Raw genomic sequence first — 20,614 nt, 5'->3', positions numbered from 1 at the left:
CTCTGCACCTCTGTGAAACCTAGTTGGCATATAGGCACCATTCCAACTTCTAATAGATGCAAGCTGTCAGCAGAAAATTACCCATGAATTTATGGCCTAACTGCGTCCGAGGCATGCTTGTGTTTATTTTATTTTGCATAGCTGTGAATCATTAACTTACTGTGGCAGAAAATTTGATTTATGACATGATAATTGCTTCATATGCGATTCTCGTCAAGCAATCCTACGCTTAAGTATACGTGCAAAGATATATGTGTACTGTTAAAATGTATTTGTTCAATTTTAAAAATATCTAAGCATCCTTATAAATGTAAAATTGCTTATGCTATTAAGACTTGAGTATATATACTACAGTTCAAAACTTGTTAATGTTTTTAAAAGAAACCTTATGCTCACCAAGGCATTTATTTGATTAAAAAAAATACAGCAATATTGTGAAATATTATTACAATTTAAAATAACTGTTTTTTGTTTTAATATATTTTAAAATGTAATTTATTCCTGTGATGGCAGAGCTGAATTTTCAGCAGCAGAATTTACAGTCTTCAGTGTCACATGATCCTTCATTTCTTATTAGTATCAATTTTAAAAACAGTTGTGCTGCTTAAAATTTGTGCGGAAACCATGAACCAGTGTTTAAAAGAACAGCATTTATTTGAAATGGATATCTTTTGTAACATAAATGTCATTACTGACACTTTTGATAAATGTAATGAAGTTTTCTTTACTTCACTGGCAAATAGTTTTGTTTTTTTGTTCTTAATTTAACCATCAGATTAACAAATTCAGTGCAGTTAAGGCTTAAAAAAGAAACTTTATATTACTTAATTCAAGAGATATATTTAAAAATATACTTTTTAAAATGAATTTATCTAATCTGTTATCTTAAGATATTTCTTCTGGAAAACCCCCAAACAATTAGTGAGTGGGAATTCATTATTTTATTTTATTTTATTTTATTTTATTTTTTTTTTTTTATTTATTTTTTTTTAAATTGTTTTAATTTTCCCCCCAAATTGTAAATAAAAGATTATATAGTTAAAAATAGGTGTAATATATTTGTATTTTTCCACAATTATAGTATAAGGAAGATTAAAATGAGTTGACCTTTTGTACCGCAGCAATTGTTGAGAGTTTAGGGACGTTTAGCATCTGGTGATTGTGAGCCTCACCTCAAACGTTTTCATTTGATAAAAAGGAATGAGGAATTAAAAAGATAAAAAAGGGAGTGGAAAATACCAGAACACCTCCTTTATGCATCCCTGCAGACAGTCTAATGACAGATAAAGGCATCTGAAGCAGAAGGTAAAACCTCATTTTAGCATGTCACCAGGCTGGAAAGTCCAGTAGAGCAAGTCATTCAATTAACTAAGTCAAAACAGCAAAGGCAACACCCAGAGAGCGGTCTGTGCCAAGGGCACGGCCCAAACGTTCATTCATTTAGTAGCATTATGAAACTAGGGATATTTATTTATGATGAAATCAACGCTCTTTTTGCATACAAAGAGCTTCAAATCTATCAGGTGCTTCAAGTGTCTCTTGTCTGTCTGGAGCTCATTTGGTTTCATTTTCTTGTGCTGATAGGACGTATTACAGCAGAACTGAAACTTATCCTGAAGAGGTGGAAATCATGTGGCAAGCAAATATAGTTACTTTATAGTCCTTTATCTAATCATAGTTTCTGTTTTTATGTGCATAATTAAGTTTTAAGCATCAGTTGTTATCAGCTATTTGCTTTTGTTATGATATGACAACTAGGACGCCACTAAAGTTGCGTTTCGCTTCTGATATGACATGTGATGTATGAGCATTTGTCTAAGAACGGCCACATCCATCCAAATAATGGCCTAAGATTGATAATTTGTAAGACACTTCAGGAAAAACTGAAAAACCCCTGAAGCTTCCTGACAGAATTGGGTGACTCTTGATTTCTCTTACCACATACTTTTTTTGCGCATACTTGTACACCGAAAACTTGGCGTCCAGCCCTGTCCCACTGTGTGCTAAGATCATTTGGGGTAAACTAATGCTGACGGACCGCTTGCCTCATCTTCGGTACCAAATGAAGGGATTGCCTTCTGCACGCTCGGCCTACACTTTCCCCCCTCTTTAATCAGGCATTACGTAGTGCCATAGTGTGGTCTGTGGTTTCAGCTCAGATTTTAAGCATCAACTATTCTGTGGAAATAAAACCCCCGGATTTGCCAGTGCTAAATATGTCTGGAAATAACCAAGACTGGCTGAAAATAAAGTGGCTAGGGTATCATTATCATTAATAAAGAATAAATCTGTCATCCGATAACATCTGAAAACAGGCAGCGTTTTAGGGGTTCCAGTGACTTGCAGTGGTGTAATTGCATGTGTGGAGCTGTGCTTCTGAATGAGCAGTCAGCTATTTTCGGCACTTATGCCATGTGTTACTTTTAAGAGCACGTTGGTTCTACTTTTAGCCGATGCCTTTGCAGGCCTTTTTTTTTTTTTTTTTTTGTCATTTCCTTATACGTGCTTCATTACAATGTCTTGAATGTCCGTATAAGAAAGTTCACTCAACAGTGAAAATGGCCATTTACTTTATTTACAAACGTAGATAAAATTTGACACAAATGGGGACATTTTTAATAATACACCAGCTGGTGTTTTCCATGCAGTTACAGTGAATTTAGTCATGGATGACTCAAAAGCACCAGTAAAAGTCATAAAAAGGGTCCATGTGGATTTTGACCAAGCTTCTGAAGCTTTATATGACAAACACATTAAAAACAAACACATTTATCAGAAAATTGTTAGTTATTTACTGATAATCTGACCTTTCAGTGGACTGTTAACCAGATCGTCGGAGTCAGTAGCCACGTTTACATGTACACTTTTTTTTGTCATTCAGATTAAAATAATTCCGACTGAAAGATTCGGCGGACTGTTTACATGAGACGTTATCTAATCCGATATGTGCCGGTGCTTTCAATCGGAATGACTTTGTGACATGCGCACATTAGCTTATGTCCTGTTTGCCGCCGTGTATTCCTGTCAACATGGAGCTCCATTATTTCTTATGCGTGCTATTTTTATGTAAAGTGTTGCTCTTAATCAAGCAACAGCGTGAATTTGTAGCATATTACTGCTGGAAGGTATGAGGAAAAGACGGGCGCAGGAAGCTGACCTTTTTGGTGGCTGTGCATCTCTAAGGAGCCTCTCAATACTTCCCTTCCCTCCTCCGAAAAGCAGAAGCGTGTGGATGAAAGTCCGTAGTAATGATACACTAAGTTCCTTCAGTGTATTTAATAAATGTGTTGTTTCAGTTTTACTTCAGTTTGATTTTGCCACCGCCATTGTGCATTCTGGCCTCTTGACGTGATGACACAGACGCAAAGCAATCGGTTTAACACATTTACATGGTGGAATTTTTTATTTTGTTCGGTTTATAGAAAGGTTTATCCCACCCCTCTCAAACTCGTTACAATTTCATTCGGTTTGGGCATTTTTGTTCCGATTGAGGTGTTTATATGGAGCATTTTCATTCGGATTGGACTTTTAAACTGATTACAATGCTCCATGAGAAAAAAAAAATTTGTGAACTGATTCTTTTACACACCAGCAAACCACTTTGCGAAAGCTGTTCAAGCGATTCAAGACATGAAAGCAGTGTTTGTTTCTCCATGCATTGTGTTAGTGGCATATTCCTAACCTGCGTATACATACATCACACCAGTAAGCGGCTTTTTCAATGCTTTTCCGTTACTTTAGATATTTTACGCACATAAACACTTTTCAGAAAACTGTAGGAAAGCCACTTGACCACATAAGACTCGCTCTCTGGCAGAAATCCAGAAGTGCTAAACTGCTTTCTATTAATCCCATAAACTGCACTGCAAGGACAGCAGTGTTCACTTTTACATGATGTTTGAGAACACTGCTTTTTGCAAAAATAAACCCTGGAATAAACCTTTTTCCTAAGTGTAATGTAAACGTGCAATGTATATGTAGTGAGTGAGTTGAACTCGAGATTTGTTCTGACTTGTGAACAAATGATTTAGACAGATTTTATGAACTACATAAACCATCTTCAGTTCATTAATGGCATCTCTTGTGAACTCAAGAACACACCAAGAAAAGGCTGGGCAGATGTCAAGATTAATAGTAAATGACCTGGGGTCTCCGAACTCGGTCCTGGAAGTCCACTGTCCTGCAGAGTTTAGCTCCAACCCCAATTAAACACACCTGAACCAGCTAATCAAGGTCTAACTAGGCGTACTAGAAACTTCCAGGCAGGTGTGTTGAGGCAAGTTGGATCTAAACTCTGCAGGACAGTGGCCCTCCCGGACCGAGTTTTGGTCTAAACTGTCATACGTCTTCAGATTACCTGTAATATAACATTGTAAGCTGCGGTCTCACTAGACCTTGAGCGTGTAAAATTTCTTTGGAACAACCGCAACAAACAGGATGGTGTCACACTCTTGGGCTAATAAATCACAAGGAATACACTGAGTGTATTTTTTGTATAGCTACTCTGTGTCCTTTTTGACTTTTGAAAGCGTCAATGTTTATCCTTTTGTATTCCACGAAAGAAAGTCAGTCATATGGGTTTGGTTCAACATGAGCGTGAGTAAATGATGACTAAAAGCAGCATATCTGACGTTTTTGGGCGTTTTTCCATCTTTTGCGCTTTCAGTAACAGGATGAACGGGTCCTCTTCTCTGAATTTCAAATCTGAAGTGGTTGCCATGACATCTTGATGACCAGTCAACAAATATAGTAACCAATTTAACCATTCCCCTTCTTTCATCTTTTTTGTTGTTGTGGAAAGTTCCAACCACTCTTTTCTCCACCACCCTCTAATGGCACCCTTGAGAAGATGGACACCCATAAAGGTCTTCTATGAGGTCAATTATCCTCAGAATCGGAACTGTCACTTAATCTCAGATCATTATGGGATGTCCTCCCTGTCCCATTTGTGTCAAATGTGAACTGATGTTTAACACCCACTTCATAAGACTGCACTTTGGCTTGAGGGCTGGAACATTGATGACTCACCATTAGAAAATCACATAGGATTATCGCTTGTTTAGATCCGTTTTTTTAGCCACAATAATAAAAGTCACTAGTGGTTCTAGGTCAGATGGAAATATCAACTATCATCTGATGTTCTACCAGAATGTTGTTAATATTACCTGGCAATGTCCCCAGACCCCAATTGGAATTTGAGTTTTGTGGCTTTTAGTCTATTAACTTTAAAAAAAAAGACTCTCATGTCCTCTCATGCCACCTCCTTCAGAATAGAAATGGGAAGCAGCAAATCATAGTTTGTGGCCGAGGCATATTGGCTAAAACAGTCAGTCCAATAATGCATTGCAATAGTGAAAAAATAAATCCAAGGATAGGAGTAAATATGCTTTTTCTTAATTCAATATCGAGAGAAAAAAAATAAAAGTTCATTCCAGAATGCAGTGCAATTCACAGTATTATATTTTACCCAGTGTTTGTGTGTGTGCAATATATTTTTTTGCATTTTAGTGTAATGCCATTACCTTAGCAACATGCTAACGGCAAACTATATAGAGTGCAACAGTCGGGTTCTGCAAGTAAAAATCCCATTCTTTTTCTCCATAGGGGAATTGATTTTTTAACGATAACTTATAAACCTTTAAAGACAGGCTCTCCATCATTGACCGACTCCGGTTTGAACATAAAAGGCTGAACAGTTTCTGACATTTTGAGTCTGAGGTAATCGGCGCTGCTAACACGAGCTCTTGAAACTCCGCCCTCTTTGTAGGATCAGCAGCTCATTTGCATTTAAAGGGACACACAAAAACGGAGTGTTTTTGCTTACCCTTAAAAAGTGACAAATTTAACATGCTATAAAAAATGATCTGCGGGGTATTTTGAGTTAAAACTTCACATACACACTCATCAGAGACTTATTTTACATCTTGTAAAAGTGGCATTATATGACCCCTTTAAACAAGACTATTTTAAAATCACTATGGGAAACTATTAACGGAAAAAATATTTCCAGAACCAAGGCCATTGAAAAGTTGGCGGGGACTGTTGCACTCTGTTGAAATCAATTGCAAACTGGAACATTGTTTTTGTGGCTTGTGAAGTTTTTGCCTGTATAGAGTCATTCCAAAATGCTGCCTATGTAGGCAGCGAGGCAGCTCACTAGATTTTGGAACAGAGCTTATATATGTTTCAGTGGTGAAACAGCAGATAAAGCCCCAGTACTTACTGTATGGTTTACCTCACGAAATTTGGCTCTGCGCAGAGATTTGCCCCCATTTGCCCCACACTGCTCACAAGAGCAGTAATCTTATCTGGGCCTCTGGTCTCCTGTGGTCTGCTTGCACGCAGAGCGAGCCTGTATCTGCTAATGCACTTCCCTTAGTTTAGGGAAAAGTCAGACTCCTCCAGTCAGCATTGCATGACTCCTAAGCTTTACTGTCTGTCATTTGCCAGGTTTAATGCAGGTGTGTGCTCCAAGTATAATCATAAAATCATTTAGAGTCTCCTCTCTGTCTGCAACCTTGGCACAGACGGAAAAGAGTGTCATGATAACAACCAGCAAATATTTAATGTCCGTTGTAAACTGGAATCAGCTGCTTTTCTGTTAATGGGTGCTAACCCCATATTTAAATATGATACCAAAGATGTTTTTTTTTTTTCTTTGGGCTGTAGGTGTGAGGAAAATTCTTATAATAATACACATTTGTATAATTAATTTTAATTATTTATTATTTCTATTGAGTGAAAGCATTTGTAAGACACATTACACTTGTAGATAAGTGCTATGTAGAGTGCAACATGCACATCTGCAGTGACATATAAACTATGAAATGGTGCTCATACAATGTGCAAACAAACCCAAGAGCCTTCAAAAGCGTTTACCAGCCAAGGACAGGCTCAGTAGGCTTTATTTTACAACATCTTAAAGACAACATTGAACCCACGTTCTGCATCATGCATTTAAAGGGAATCAAAAGGTATTTACAAAGGAATCACGGTGTATTAGACGCTCAAACGTTCTCAATCATTCTCGTGCACATCCACCAAAAACAAGATGTGCTGATTGACAGCAATAGTTTAAGGTCCGATGTGGTAATTCATTTACACATTGAAGAGCCCTAAGCTGTAGCTAAAAAATTGAAAATCATTTTGAATTCGGTGTGATTCCCTGAATTGAAAATAGAACTAAATAAAAGATTCCCACTCCTATTGGCCTATAGGTTCTTAATAATAATAATATTTAGTTATTTGGAGTTAGAAACTATGCTGACGCTCTCTGCCTAACCCCTGTGTGTTGTGTGCGTGATTATGGGCTAATTCAGATTTTATCACTTGCACAAAACTGTCAGTAAACAAGCACAGAGCCAGTGTTTTACACATCTATATGCCATTATTGTGCTAGGCGAATGATAAGGATTTTATGGGTACTCTGTAAGGAATGCATCCACTACAGGAAACATTCTGGTCCTTTGCCCAGTTTCTGTTCCAGTTACCACATGTCAGCATAATAAGTGTTATTTGCTTCTAGATATTATGAGATCTAATCTCTGTCACGTATAATGGATCTGAGCAAGCACTCATGTTTGCAAAGGATCTCTCCAGAGAGCCTTTTTCTGAAGCTTGTATTCTTCATAATAAGTGTGCTAAAAAGAAATGAAATACTTTTATACTAATACCAATTTACAGTATTACCAGTCTGACTTGAGTCAAATAGATCCCATATCAGTACAAGCACATTAGATGTGATTATGTAACAGTTTATATTACAGTGTTCATGTTACATAGTGCTGTCAATTTAACAGTGTAACAAAGAGCTCATGACATGAACTGCTAAAAAATAGCGAGACCCAACACAATAGGCAACATTTGGGATTGTTTTAGGATGGCTAATGCAATAGGCTTCTTGTGTCAAGTGTGCATCACAAGGGATTAGTTCAGTTTCAAATGAAAATTACCCCAAGCTTTACTCATCCTCACGCCATCCTAGGTGTATATGACTTTCTTCTTTCTGATGAACACAATTGGAGATATTTTAATAAATATCCTGACGCATCTGAGCTTTCTTCGTCTGGCGGAAGCTAGATATTTTACTTCATAACTTGTTAAATATGGATATTTTTTTACACAAATGCATCGCTTTGCTTCAGAAGGCCTTTATTAACCCCCGGAGCCGTGTGGAGTACGTTTATGATGGATGGACGAGGATGGAAGCACTTTCTTCAGCTCATACTCGTGACCCCTGCTCACTGCCATTACAAAGATCGGATGCATTTTTAATATTTCTCCGATTGTGTTCATCAGAAAGAAGAAAGTCATATACATCTAGGATGACTTGAGGGTGATTAAAGCTTGGGGTAATTTTCATTTGAATGTGATGACCTTTTATGCTTTTTTACGTTTTCAACTTTTTTTTAGTGTTTCTGTTTGAGCATGAAAAGGTTACAATGCACAAGTCCACTCCAAAGGGAATTATTCCCTGTTTCAGTAAGCACTGTTTCTGGACTTCCTGAAATGCCTCCATTGTAGTCTTGAGTTTTCTTCCGGGAACGTATACACGTCACAATATTCCTAATTTTTCTAATGAACCATGCAGTTCAATGAATGTCAGATGTTATACAGTAAATGACAGCTTTAACATTACATCAGGAATGTAAGAGAGGTATAAAATAAAGAATTACTGTGAAACATCCTGCAAAAATCGTGCTTTCGAAGGTGGTTCAGATTGATCAGCTTGTTCTTCTTGACTGTCATTATCAGACTAGGGCCGGCTGACCAATCAGAGCAGACTGTGGTTTTTGGAAGGCAAAACTAAAAAAGAGTGTTCAGACAGAGGGTGAAAACCTGTTGCAACAACGTAAATTATAGGAAAATTTATTTTTTAAGTGAGTTTTAAACTATAATCATTTTTAAAAGAGTTTTTTTTAAACATTAAATGATGCAAAATGGATTATAGTAGACCTCATAAACAGAATTATGAACCTGTTAATGAGCATAATAGGCCCTTAATTTTTTATTTTCGTTTTATTTTGTGTTTTGCTGGTGACTTAGTTGTATACCTTGCACTAAAAATACAGCAAATGGTGGTTTAGGTGCATGTCCTACAGCAAAAAAATTTGAATAAGTAAAAGCCAAAGATTTGTTCTGAAGCATGGTGAAGGCTTAAAGAGGAAGGAATGCTGGAATCAAAAACTACTACCTGAGGCTGTGTACCTACAGTAAATAACTTAACTGGTTCAGTGACAGTGACACGCTGCACCAAACTTCTCTGTGAACACCTACACACTTCTCACGCAGCAAGTCTTCTTCCATCTTTAGTGTGAAATGTTCCATTTGTGTGAAATGCACATAATCACAAGATGCACCTAACAACGCATCCAAGCGCAAGGGTCGTAAAAAGCTGTATGGCAATGAGATATAATGAGCATAATGATGCTTTTAAAATGTCACTGTAAAAAGAATTTGTTCAACAGAATACAGTTTTTACACAAAGTAGATCATGCAGTATATAAAGCGTTTATATTGCATCTATCCATAAACTGTAAGGTTTAACCTCATAACTTTAAAGGTCACCCATGTAGCTCCAAACTGTATGACTGACTTTCTTTCATGGAACACAAAAGAAGTTTAACCATGTTTATTCTGATCAATTCAATGAACATAAAAAACACCATAAAAGTCACACAGTGTATCTACACTATATTTTAAGTCTTTTAAATTCATACAATAGCTTTCTTTGAGGGGGGAAAAAAAAAGAAATGAAACGTATTTACTGATAATCTCCCCTGCCTTAGCAATCAAGTTTCTTGCACATTTGTACATTCACATATGGTATATTAGGATGTGTCAAGCCAGATTACATATTAATGATAGCCAATGTCTTTGGTTCCTGTTTGTCTCGAATATGTGCATATTCAAAATTGTACATAAGTAGAAGGGAAGTTTTTTTCTTGAAATGGTGACTTGTAATCAATTGGCTTCAGAAGATTTGGAATAGGTTATATGGAGTGGATAATTTTATGATGCTTTCATCGGAGCTTGGTGTCACTTTTAGAGCTTGACACCATTTACTTTCATAATATGAAAAAGAGCTTTTTTTGTGTTGAATTGAATTTGGGGAAACATTTTACTTAAAGCCTTATAAAGCATTATAAAGATATTCATAATGTACATTATAATGCATTGTATCTTTTCACAAATAATTGTAACCAAAGTTAATATTTTCAGATTTATTGTTACATCTGAAATTGGTTGATTGTCATGAGTTTTAATGCATTATACTTTCTAAAGGCGTAACATAAGTATTATAATGTATTATAACTGTTGTTATAATTATTCATGAGACCATAAAGGAATAATGCATTAAAAATACTTTTAGAATGCATAAGGCTTTATGTAAGTGAAGTGTTACCAAATTTATTTTTGAGTGAATTAATCCTTTAAGCCTCATTCGTGTCTCAGCATCTAGAGTTTAGATACTAGGAAATCTTCTTTAGATATAGAAAGGGAGAAAGAGAGCAACATAAAACACCCCCTCCCTGCCATTGTACTCATTGTTTTTCCCTCTGTGCTTGTGTCTCTCTTCACGTGAGGCTCCAGTCAGCCTGCTGTAATGCCGCTTAATTGAATTAGTGGGAGTTTATAAGCAGCTCTTGAGCCTTCTGAAAGAGACCCTCCATAAACAGGAACGCTGCCCTTTCATCTGATGCTTTTTTGGAATATTCTTGTCCCCCATATCGCCCCAGGCTTTGGCCGGACCCTTAGCACAGAGAGTCTGCTGCCTGTCTCTAATTTAGATCTCCAAAAGCCAAGGATAAAGCCAAGAGCAGGCAAAGTCAGCTGTACGGAGATCGCGAATTCATCTATTCAACACAACACGATCCAGATCTCGAGAGCAGACGAGGTTTTGGTTTTAATGGTTTTGTTCAGGCAGCTCTGAGGCGTGTTTGTCACCAAAGTGCCGCATCCCTGCTGACACAGAGAAAACTGTGGCCGTAAAATCAAAGCAGCCAAAATAATAGGCCCTCTTCTGTTGTGTTTTGAAATGTTGTGTGATTTATTTTTCTTTGTAAGCAAGGCCTCTTTACTCCCCTCTTGTCTTTCACCCCATCTACATTACTCCAGTTCTGTTTGTTTGCTTAGCGCCCTCCCTGTGAAGACTTTTCAGCTGATGTATTTTTGGATTTCAAGCTCTGTTAGATTTTATTTTCAGAGGGTAAATGGGACATTTTTAGCTCCTCCCGCTCGCAGAACGTCTTTAAATACTGTTTGGACTGAATGAGGAGTCGAGAGTAAAATAGCATTCATTCAGGCATTGCAGATCTGACTGTGCAGGTATGATCTTGAAGCCATATCACACTACTACGTAGTAAAAGAGTTTAATTATATATACCCTGTAGGGATCGCCAACCTTTTTTTCACCCAGCTACTCCGTGTTGAGGCAACACCCTTCAGTATAGTAAGCGACCACAAGCTTGCAGCAATATTTTTACCATCGTTTTTTATTTTTGAAAAAGGAGGTTCTTCGTTCTTGGACGCATTCTGTATTTTTCCACTCTAGATCCTCAAATGAACCCCATGAGACTAAAAGGGAAATGAGTTGTCATATTGCATCTGCTGACGTAAAACTGCACCTAGTAAATCTTGAGGAGAAATACACATTCAATCAAATCTGTTTTTTTCATCCACTGTTGCAGTTATGAAGGTGATGGATAATACGTAAGATAAAATGTTGACCAGCTATAACAGCCATTATTTTATTTGCCATTGGTCACATGATAAAGCCAAGCTAACATTAATTTTGTCATGAATTAATTTTGTCTTATTTAGACATGATTTCAGTGATTAATAAGGTTGAAGTGCCCTTACTTCTACTTAAAGGATTAGTTTACTTTAAAATGAAAATTACCCCATGATTTACTTATTCTCAAGCCATCCTAGTATATATATGACTTTCTTCTTTCAGACAAATACAATCAAAGTAATATTAATAGTCACCCTGATGCTCCCAAGCTTTATAATGCCAGTGCATGGAAACCACCTGTTTGAAGCTCAAAAAAGTGCATCCATCCATTATAAACGTACTCCACACGGCTCAGGGGGGTTAAAATTTAACACGTTATAAAGTAAAATAACTAGCTTCCAGCCAAATGGCCATACGGATTCTACTTACATCTAAAGTGTAACTTGCGCGACGTATAACGTAGGAAGTAGTGTAGTACGTCATGGCGTAGCATAATACCAGTAGTATGTCGTGTAAGTTACGCTTTAGGCGTAAGTAGAATCCGTATGGCTGGAAGCTAGTTATTTTACTTTATAACACGTTAAATATGGATATTTGTCTTACACAAATGCATTGCTTCACTTCAGAAAGTCTTTATTAACCCCCCGGAACCATGTGGAGTATGTTTATGATGGATGGCTGCACTTATTTGAGCTTCAAAACAGGTGGTTTCCGTGCACTGCCATTATAAAGCTTGGGAGCATCAGGGTGATTATTAATATTACTCCAATTATATTTGTCTGAAAGAAGAAAGAAAGTTTCAATGTGTTCCTCCAAATTTTCACAAAATTAGCACATAAATGTGGAAAAAGCCTGAAGATTCTGTCCTGTTGTAATCATAGCAACCCTTCATGATTCGTGGCTTTACACAAGTATGAGAAACAGGGTCTCTGCATTAACAATTAGTTATTTTGGCTTTGTACATGCTCCACTGATTTCATGTAAATCTTTAAGAAGTGAATCAGTTTCAGAATGCGATTGTCAGTTATGTAAATAACCAATCTTTGCGTTTACAGGATGGAATTAAGCACTTAGAAGAAGAGTGATTTATCAGAAGTGTATACGTGGACTATTGCACTGTTGCACTTCAGTTGCACTTTCACTCTCTGGTATTCCCGCACGAGAACAGGGAAGAAGCAGGGAATTTTGCATTGTCATGAAGATGTAAGAAAAGTATAAAGATTTGGTGAAAGCTTGATGTAGACCAGTATATGGAAATATGACAGGACTTCTCCCTTTGAAGCCCTTCAAGGGCTGATAGAAGGGGGGAAAAAAAACATTTGCAATTTTCTCTGGTGTGAAACATCCAAAAGAAACAATGGCCTCCCTGGGCGACAAGCCTCTTCAAAGGTCATGTGGTTCACCTCAGACTGTGACAGGATGAGAGGCTGAAGGTAATTGGCCGTCCATCACCCAGCCTTTCCGCCACAGTCTCTCTGAACAAGTGCAAACATGTCCGTAAACAAAAGCAACAAAGCCCAGGCTTGTCCAGCCTGGAGATCCTGGAGAGTTGATTGATCGCCACCTTGTTGTTGTGTTGTTTCTGTAAGATGGAGGAATTTTTATGTGGCGTTTGTAATTATTAGTATCATACAGTGTCACGGTTTTGCGATAATATTCCATTCATAACCATGATGGCAGAGATTAGACGTATCTGATCTCAGTGTGTTTTCTTTAATGCTTGCTAAGGTCAAAATTCATTTTAGTCAGAAAGAAACAAGAACTAAACAGTTTAAGGAACGATTTATATTAAGAGAATTGAAGGAGGTTGAATTGGAGAAATTTAAAATGTCAAATCAGCTGACTTGTAGCTAGGTGAACTTCACGCTTTCCATGAGATGTACGCTCAGTTTTTCTCTTGCACCGGAGTTTGATTTGAGGCTGTTGGCGTTTATCCTGAGGGGATTTTTTCCACTTCCTCTCTCTCCTTCTCCCTCTCTCTCTCTCTTTCATAATGAGTTTGCTTCTCTATTCGCTAATGCCAAGACATTCCACAAGCTGGTAGTATTTTTGTTCCTTTGGCAGCTAACCCCATGTTCTTCCACGCAATGAAAAGGGAGACTGTGGTTTCATATATCTGGTCTCTATTCAGGGACATTCATCTATTTACTCAGCCAGGCCGCAGAGAAAAAAAAACACCTCTATTTGCTATGAGAATCCTGCGCTCAAGCCATGAATGACATTAGCTGCACCACCCTGGGCTGAACCGTAATTACGACCTGTTATCGCCCCAGCCCGCAGATAAGGTAGATTTCAGAGAGGAATGCCTTCGTCATTGTGACACACGCTACGGTTGCAGATCTCCTCTCGTATGGTCTGATATTCTAGAGATGTTGTCAGAAATACAGTCCCCTTCACCTCCAAAAGAGGGCAGCACTCCGCATTGGAGGCTTGCGTCCGCTCAGGTCAAGAAATGCGAGAAAACACTTCTGACTTGAGAGATTTGATGTTTGAAATCAGTATGTTTTACAGGATATAAAATTCCTCTACACTGTGTAAAACAAAAGTGTATTTATCAATGTGCCCAATCATCAGAAGTGCTTTCAAGAAGTCAGTGAGTGTGAACTGGATTTGTGATGCCTGACCATGTAAAATTCGGGCTATTAAAGTTGATTGCAGTGTGGTTCCTATGATGTCCTGGGATGTTTATCACTGATTTTATTGCATTCGATCGCTCGTGTGATTCATTCCTTATAATATTCCTTGTTGGATTTTTAGTAAAGTGGCAAAGAGCAATCGTCTAGGTACGTTTCAGTTTTGGTTTCTGGAAATTCAAATATTTACAGAGTGAATATGTATTTAGAAAGCCTTGAAGACATTTAAAGTTAAACACACCACACCCAAGTCTGCAGACCTGTTGTTATATATCATTATCATGATATAGGCTGTAAAAAGTCAAAGGTCATTTTGTTTGGGCTGTATTTGAGTGGGTTCCACTATGCCTGAATACACATATTCTCTCTCTCTTCTTCAAATGAATTTTGTAGGAAGAGCAGGTCTAGTCTTTGATATGATGTCCGTCTTCCCACGAATATGCCGTTTGCGTGCTGTACACAAGCTCGTCTTTTCCTACCACTGTTATTAGTGCCTTCTAAACATTCTCCACATCAAAGTTGAAATGACATTCAAAATTACACAGGTATTTTAGCAATTTTTAGATTGAGGGAGAGATGTTAAGCGTGTCGGATGCTTCATAGTGGTGGTTTCTTTCCCCTTGATAGCTCAGCAGCCTAAACAAGCGTCTCTCAAGATCTTGTTACAAAATATGCGGAACCGTCTTTTTCAGCAATGGCTTCATTCATTTTGAATGAATATGCTCTGATATTCTTGTTTTAATTTATTTTATTTTTATTTTTTTTTACATGTATATTTTGTTAAAATAACTAAACAGTTTTAAAGGCACAATATGTAATTTTCGCCACTAGAGGTCGCTTATACAAAACAAAGGCGTAGCTTGATGACACCGTAAATGATTGTGGAATCATGGGAGTTGTTGTCTTCACCTCCACAGCTGATGGAAAGGAATCCGATGGACTCGGGCAGAAATCATGTTCACGGATGAGCTAATGTATGAAAGTTTTCTTACCGTTACCGGAATGAGGCCGCTGGAGCGAATGCTAATGAAAGACACCTTCGATTCACGTCGAACCTCGAGTCCAGTGAAGCTTTTATTAAGGTTATGCTGCAGTCGGCCACTTCCGCTTTTTTCATTGTGTATGTGGGGTAACGCAGCACTGTTTTACATGGTTAAAACAATACATTTGAGTGTGTTGAAAGTTATGTTATAATGTTACTCCGTTCGCTCGGTGGCTGCTATGAGAGACTTGTTGCACTTTGCAGTAATCTAGATCGATATTAGTAAAACTGGAAATTGAGGGTAGCACGGATATGACGTCATTGACAGGAGACGCAATGACACGGCCCGTGTCCTGGTTAAAATGGCTGATTTCTCTGGATTTAAATATTATTGAAATGTTTGTGATAATGTAAGTACACAAGTCAACAAAATATATAACATTGTTTTAGTGGTTTTTGGACATTTTAATATAAAAAACCTTCCATATGGTGCCTTTAAAGTCTCGATATACCTACATTAATTAGTTTATTTTACATTAGAAATGATAATGATATGGATGAGTAGTTGTCCAATAATCGACTAATCGATTAGGAAAAAAGAGGCTTTTTTTAGTTTCGATATTTTTACTGTTGGTGCTTTAATGTGTCTTTTCGTCCCTTTTAACGCACCGCAGCTACACATGCAAACAGATGTCTTTGACCTCTTTTTTTGAGCATTTCATGCCATGAGCAATGATGTATAATTCATTTGTATCCAAACATTACTGTAAAACTGTGTCAAGTTAATAATAGTGCCACTTATAAAAACACATCTCAAGACCCATGTGTCCTATTGGGGTCCAGTGAACCTGTAACCTGCCTATTTACACAAAATTTCCTTGAGTCCGAATAATACACTAGTTGTTCAGACAACCCTCTAACTAGTTAAATTTAAAAATAAAAAATAGTTTTGCACATCCATTATCGTTCTCACTGGCTGCCATGGGCTGTTACACAGTGTTGGGCGTGACGTTTGAGCTGTGGTTTAGCAGCGAGACAGACATCAGTGGTTTCTGTTAGATGTAGGTGTTCGCCAGGCTTTGCAGAGTTTGTCTGCGGCTGCTGTAGGCAAAGGCCTTCTGTGGTGGGTGATGTGTCTGCATTTTAAAAGACTCCTGTGTGTTTGTGCAGCAAGCAGAGTAATCAGATAACCCAAGGCAAAGTTGTTCTTTTTATGCTGCTTTGAACCCAAATAGTCTGACTCTTTCACCGATCTGATGCTATGCTTAAAAGAGACCAGATATCTTCAAACAAGATTTGAAGGCAGCCCTTTGAGATTGTCGGGTCAATACCAAACTAAAAGTTAAGAGTACAGTTAAGGCTAGTCTGAGGGGATAGACAAGGGAAGGGGGAGGCAAATCCATAGGCAGAGACTTTTGCCTCATTTGTAAAAAAAAAAAAAAAAAAAAAAAAAAAAAAAAAATCACTATTGAGTATTTCAGTTTCAGCGGTAAGAGTGTTGATAAATTATACACTGCTGAGGAGGCTAGCCTCTCTTGGTATATCAACCAATTATCGCAGAGATGTAAATTATGTGATATTAGTTTGAACTGCTCCCGCTGATAATCTACTATCTTAATTATGAAGAGTAGAGATATTGAATATTATTTGATGGCCAACAAATTTGCCAAGATACCATTCAAGCAGCAACTAGAAATTAAAAATTAAGGAAGACCCCAAGCCTAAGTTGGATATAAGCTAAAGCTATCAGCTTCACTAAATGGCCTAACGTGCTCTTTTACCACGGACATTTAAAAGGACAGAAGGATGGATTTTTTCTTAAAATGATAGGCTAGGTGAGTAATTTATATTTTCTCGCCAACCTGATCTCACGGCAATTCGTATGTATATAACGAGGTACGAATTTATACGTTTTTTTTTTTTTTTGCTAAATCGTACGTATTTTACGAGTTGCAAAATTCATATGAATTCGTACGAATGACCTACCCCTAACCCTGCCTCTAAACCTACCCGTCACTGGGGTTTAGACAAATCGTATGACCTTACTTGTACAAATTTGTATGAATTAGTCACCTCTTATAATACATAGGAATTAGTCATGAGATAGCGTTGTTTCTTGCTGGATTTTTTTTTTTTTTTTTTTTTTTTTACATTTTATGTTTAAAAGTGACCAAAAAAGACATTTTAAAGCAGTTAATTTTTTTTTTTTTAAATCCTTGGGAGAGGATCCTCAGACCGCTACAATTAATGAGCCTTCTCTATCTTAAAATCCACAAGCCACCATTGTTAGGGACTGTCATGCACCATCAAAAAGTAGTTCATGTGACTTGTTCACTATATTCTAAGTCTTCCTAAGTCATACGATAGCTTTGTCTGAGGAACAAAAATAAAAATGTAATTTGTGTAGCTCTAAAATCTCATTTTAAATATGCACAGTCAAATTAGGCTCTTTGTGATCAGTCACATAAGACATAAGAACTTAAAGCAACATGTTTGATGTGCCTTATTTGAATATGTGCAAATGTGATAGCTGCAGCAGTGGTGAAGATTATCAGTGAATAATGACTTAGATTTTTGTGTTTGTTTATGATTGTTTTGTGGTGCCTTTGTTCATTTTTTTTTTTTTTTTTTTTTTTTCCCCCCCCCACTTACATGGTATGTTAAAGACCATCATGGAAATTTCTCTAAACATCTCCACACCACAGTACAAAAAGACTTGCATGTTAGGAGCGACATGAGGGTGAGTAAATGATTTTCTTTTTTGGGTGAACTACTCCTTTAAGTATCTTTATTCTACATCTCTCTTTACTCCTACTTGTGGCATTTTACAGATCTGGCATTGAGCGTTTCATTTCACCCTGCGTAGGAGGCTGCAGTAAAGTGTTAACTTAATTAGCACATGTGGAGTTGAAACTAGAATGTGAATCTTGAGCTACTAAACTTGCATTATTTTAAGTAGCATAAAACAGCAAAAGACCCAAGGTTTTGCTAATCACTTCTAAATTAAGCACAACACTTAATTTGAGAGTCAGTGTAAGACATAGGATGGCTACACTAGATTTCACACAAGAGTATGAAGCACTTTGCTGAGACGAGTGTGTCATCATGTGCTTACATTTGTTTGTGACCTCTGATGTAGGTGTAGAGATCTGAGAACCGCAGCAGTAGGTGTAAGAATACAAATTCTACTTAATTTAACCCCTACACAGTTTCCTTTACTATTTGGTATTCTGCCAGATACTTAGGCAATCATTCTGAAACACCATATTTGTTAAATAATAGCATAGTTACAAATCAGCTGACCTGACCTCTCATCCAGGAGCTTTCTCCTGATTTTACCACCACTAACTGGATTGATGAGATCCAATGTGAAATTTTAGCCTTGTTGACGGACAAGATCAGCTTGAGGGCCCTGAGGTGTGAAAATCTAGTTCTGTATGGATTTTAGTTGTTTGTTTGAAGTGTATTAATCAATACACTGTTAATCAAAGCTCAACTTTATTAGCTACATGTGTAATATATTTTCCTTTCATTGAGACTCCTTAGTAAACCTGCATAAAAAGGACAAAAAAGGTTTAAAACTTAAAAAACAAACAAACAAAAAACTAATGTAAATTCGGTAAAGGTTTACAGCAGCCAAGATTGCACCATAAACGTCTCTTGAAGGCTTTCTATTGAGCGAAAAGAAAACATTTACCCTCTGGTGATTCAAACAGGTCAGATACACTCTGACCTTCAGCCACTTGTCCCTCTGTACGCAGTAGCAGTTTGTCACTTCAGAGAGTGTCTGTTAATTCCTGCAAGAGAGAGGCAGCTTGACCCTTGAATGGTCTTTGACCTCTGAGATTTCCTCCAGCCACACCACACCGCTAGAACGGTATCTGACATGCTGCAGTAACAAAAAACAACAAAAAAAAAAAAGTGAAAGTGAAGTCAAACTGTGTGAAACCATAGACACACAGGTTTAAATTAGGATAATTGGCTAGTTATTTGCGTTGTTGTCAGCTGTCCTCTGCTATCAGACCAGAGGACGTTTGTTATTAGGAACAAAGTCACTTTGTACTATTATGGGTAGTCACACCTCATGTTGATAGTTTCAGGATTGGCATTAATTTTGGTGACTCATTTAGGATGTACTTGCATTATTTTGTACTGGGAGAACAAAATTGTGTGTAGCTTTAATTGGCTGCACTGTTGTAAAAATGACCCTGACCGAAGACAGCACCCCTTCTCAACAAACTGTAGGATTTGTGGTAAATTTAATAAATGTAGTCAATACAGTAATAAAGAAACTTTTTATAAAAGCATATATTATATCGCAAATATATTAGGGGTGTAACAGTACATGTATTCGCCCCGAACCGTACAGTGCAGATGTCACGGTTCGGTTCAAGCAGCTAGATGCCGAATATAGTCGGTCACAGGCGATCCACACTCCAATCCAGAAAAGGGGCGCGCACGGTAATGCAACATTGTTTGCTAACCGCCACAACAGGAAAAAGCGCAGAAGAAGAACAACAGACAATCTAGATATGCATGTAATCTCTGAACCAGTGTTTCAACCGTGGAAAGACATCTATAAAACAACTTGAGAATAATATCTCATAGGGCTGCACGATTTGGAGAAAAAAAAAAAAAAAAATGCGATTTTTCTGGTTAAAATTGCGATTTGCGATTTAAAATGCGATTTTATAAAACAAATGAAAAAAAAAAAAAGATAAACAATACCAGGCTTGTTTTGCTTGTTTGCAGGGCTGCAGAATTTGGCCCGAAATTTTTTGCTAATATATTATTTTGACTAATTATTTTTATTGTTATTATTATTATTATTATTATTGCTAAATAAAAATATTAAACCAAATAAGAAATATTACTGTTGTAATAACTTTCATTATTAAAGTATTTAGCATTAGTATTTAATTATAAATATAACCATAATAATTAGAAAATATTTAAAACTTGTATGACAAAATGTGGGGTTACCTGTTAATATGCAAGCAGTATGTCTGTAAATCATTAGAAAGGTCTAAGGATTTATTATCAAATATTATATTATTATGATAAAAATCTGTCTCAATAATTTCTTTATTTTTGTCAGGAGGTATGCAAAATCAAAAATGGAGTCCATGTATTTAATATGAACTACGTGCCTCTTATGCATCTACTGTGGAAAAAAACCCTGTACACTTATGTACACTGGAGAAAAACATATTGATTATATGTTCCCCTCAAAGTTCTTTAGAGAGAGGAATTATTTTTCCC

The 20,614-nt window shown here is 37.1% G+C and overlaps 1 long non-coding RNA gene across 8 annotated transcripts in view; it reads left to right on the top strand.

The window, feature by feature from the left end:
* The window catches only part of LOC127511561 (uncharacterized), a 77,691-nt gene that overhangs the window by 43,734 nt on the left and 13,343 nt on the right, over window positions 1–20,614 (top strand). For 6 of the 8 annotated variants that reach the window (XR_007930071.1, XR_007930070.1, XR_007930072.1 and 3 more), the window contains one exon: window positions 18,019–18,092. The exons of the other annotated variants lie outside the window; for them this stretch is intronic. This is a non-coding gene — a long non-coding RNA (uncharacterized LOC127511561). The remainder of the gene's footprint in view (window positions 1–18,018; window positions 18,093–20,614) is intronic. 8 annotated transcript variants of the gene reach the window in all.

This window comes from Ctenopharyngodon idella, chromosome 4 (assembly GCF_019924925.1).
Source record: "Ctenopharyngodon idella isolate HZGC_01 chromosome 4, HZGC01, whole genome shotgun sequence".
Lineage (NCBI taxonomy): Eukaryota > Metazoa > Chordata > Actinopteri > Cypriniformes > Xenocyprididae > Ctenopharyngodon > Ctenopharyngodon idella.
The sequence above is the reverse complement of the archived record's forward strand: the minus strand, read 5'-3'. Positions and strand labels throughout refer to the sequence as shown.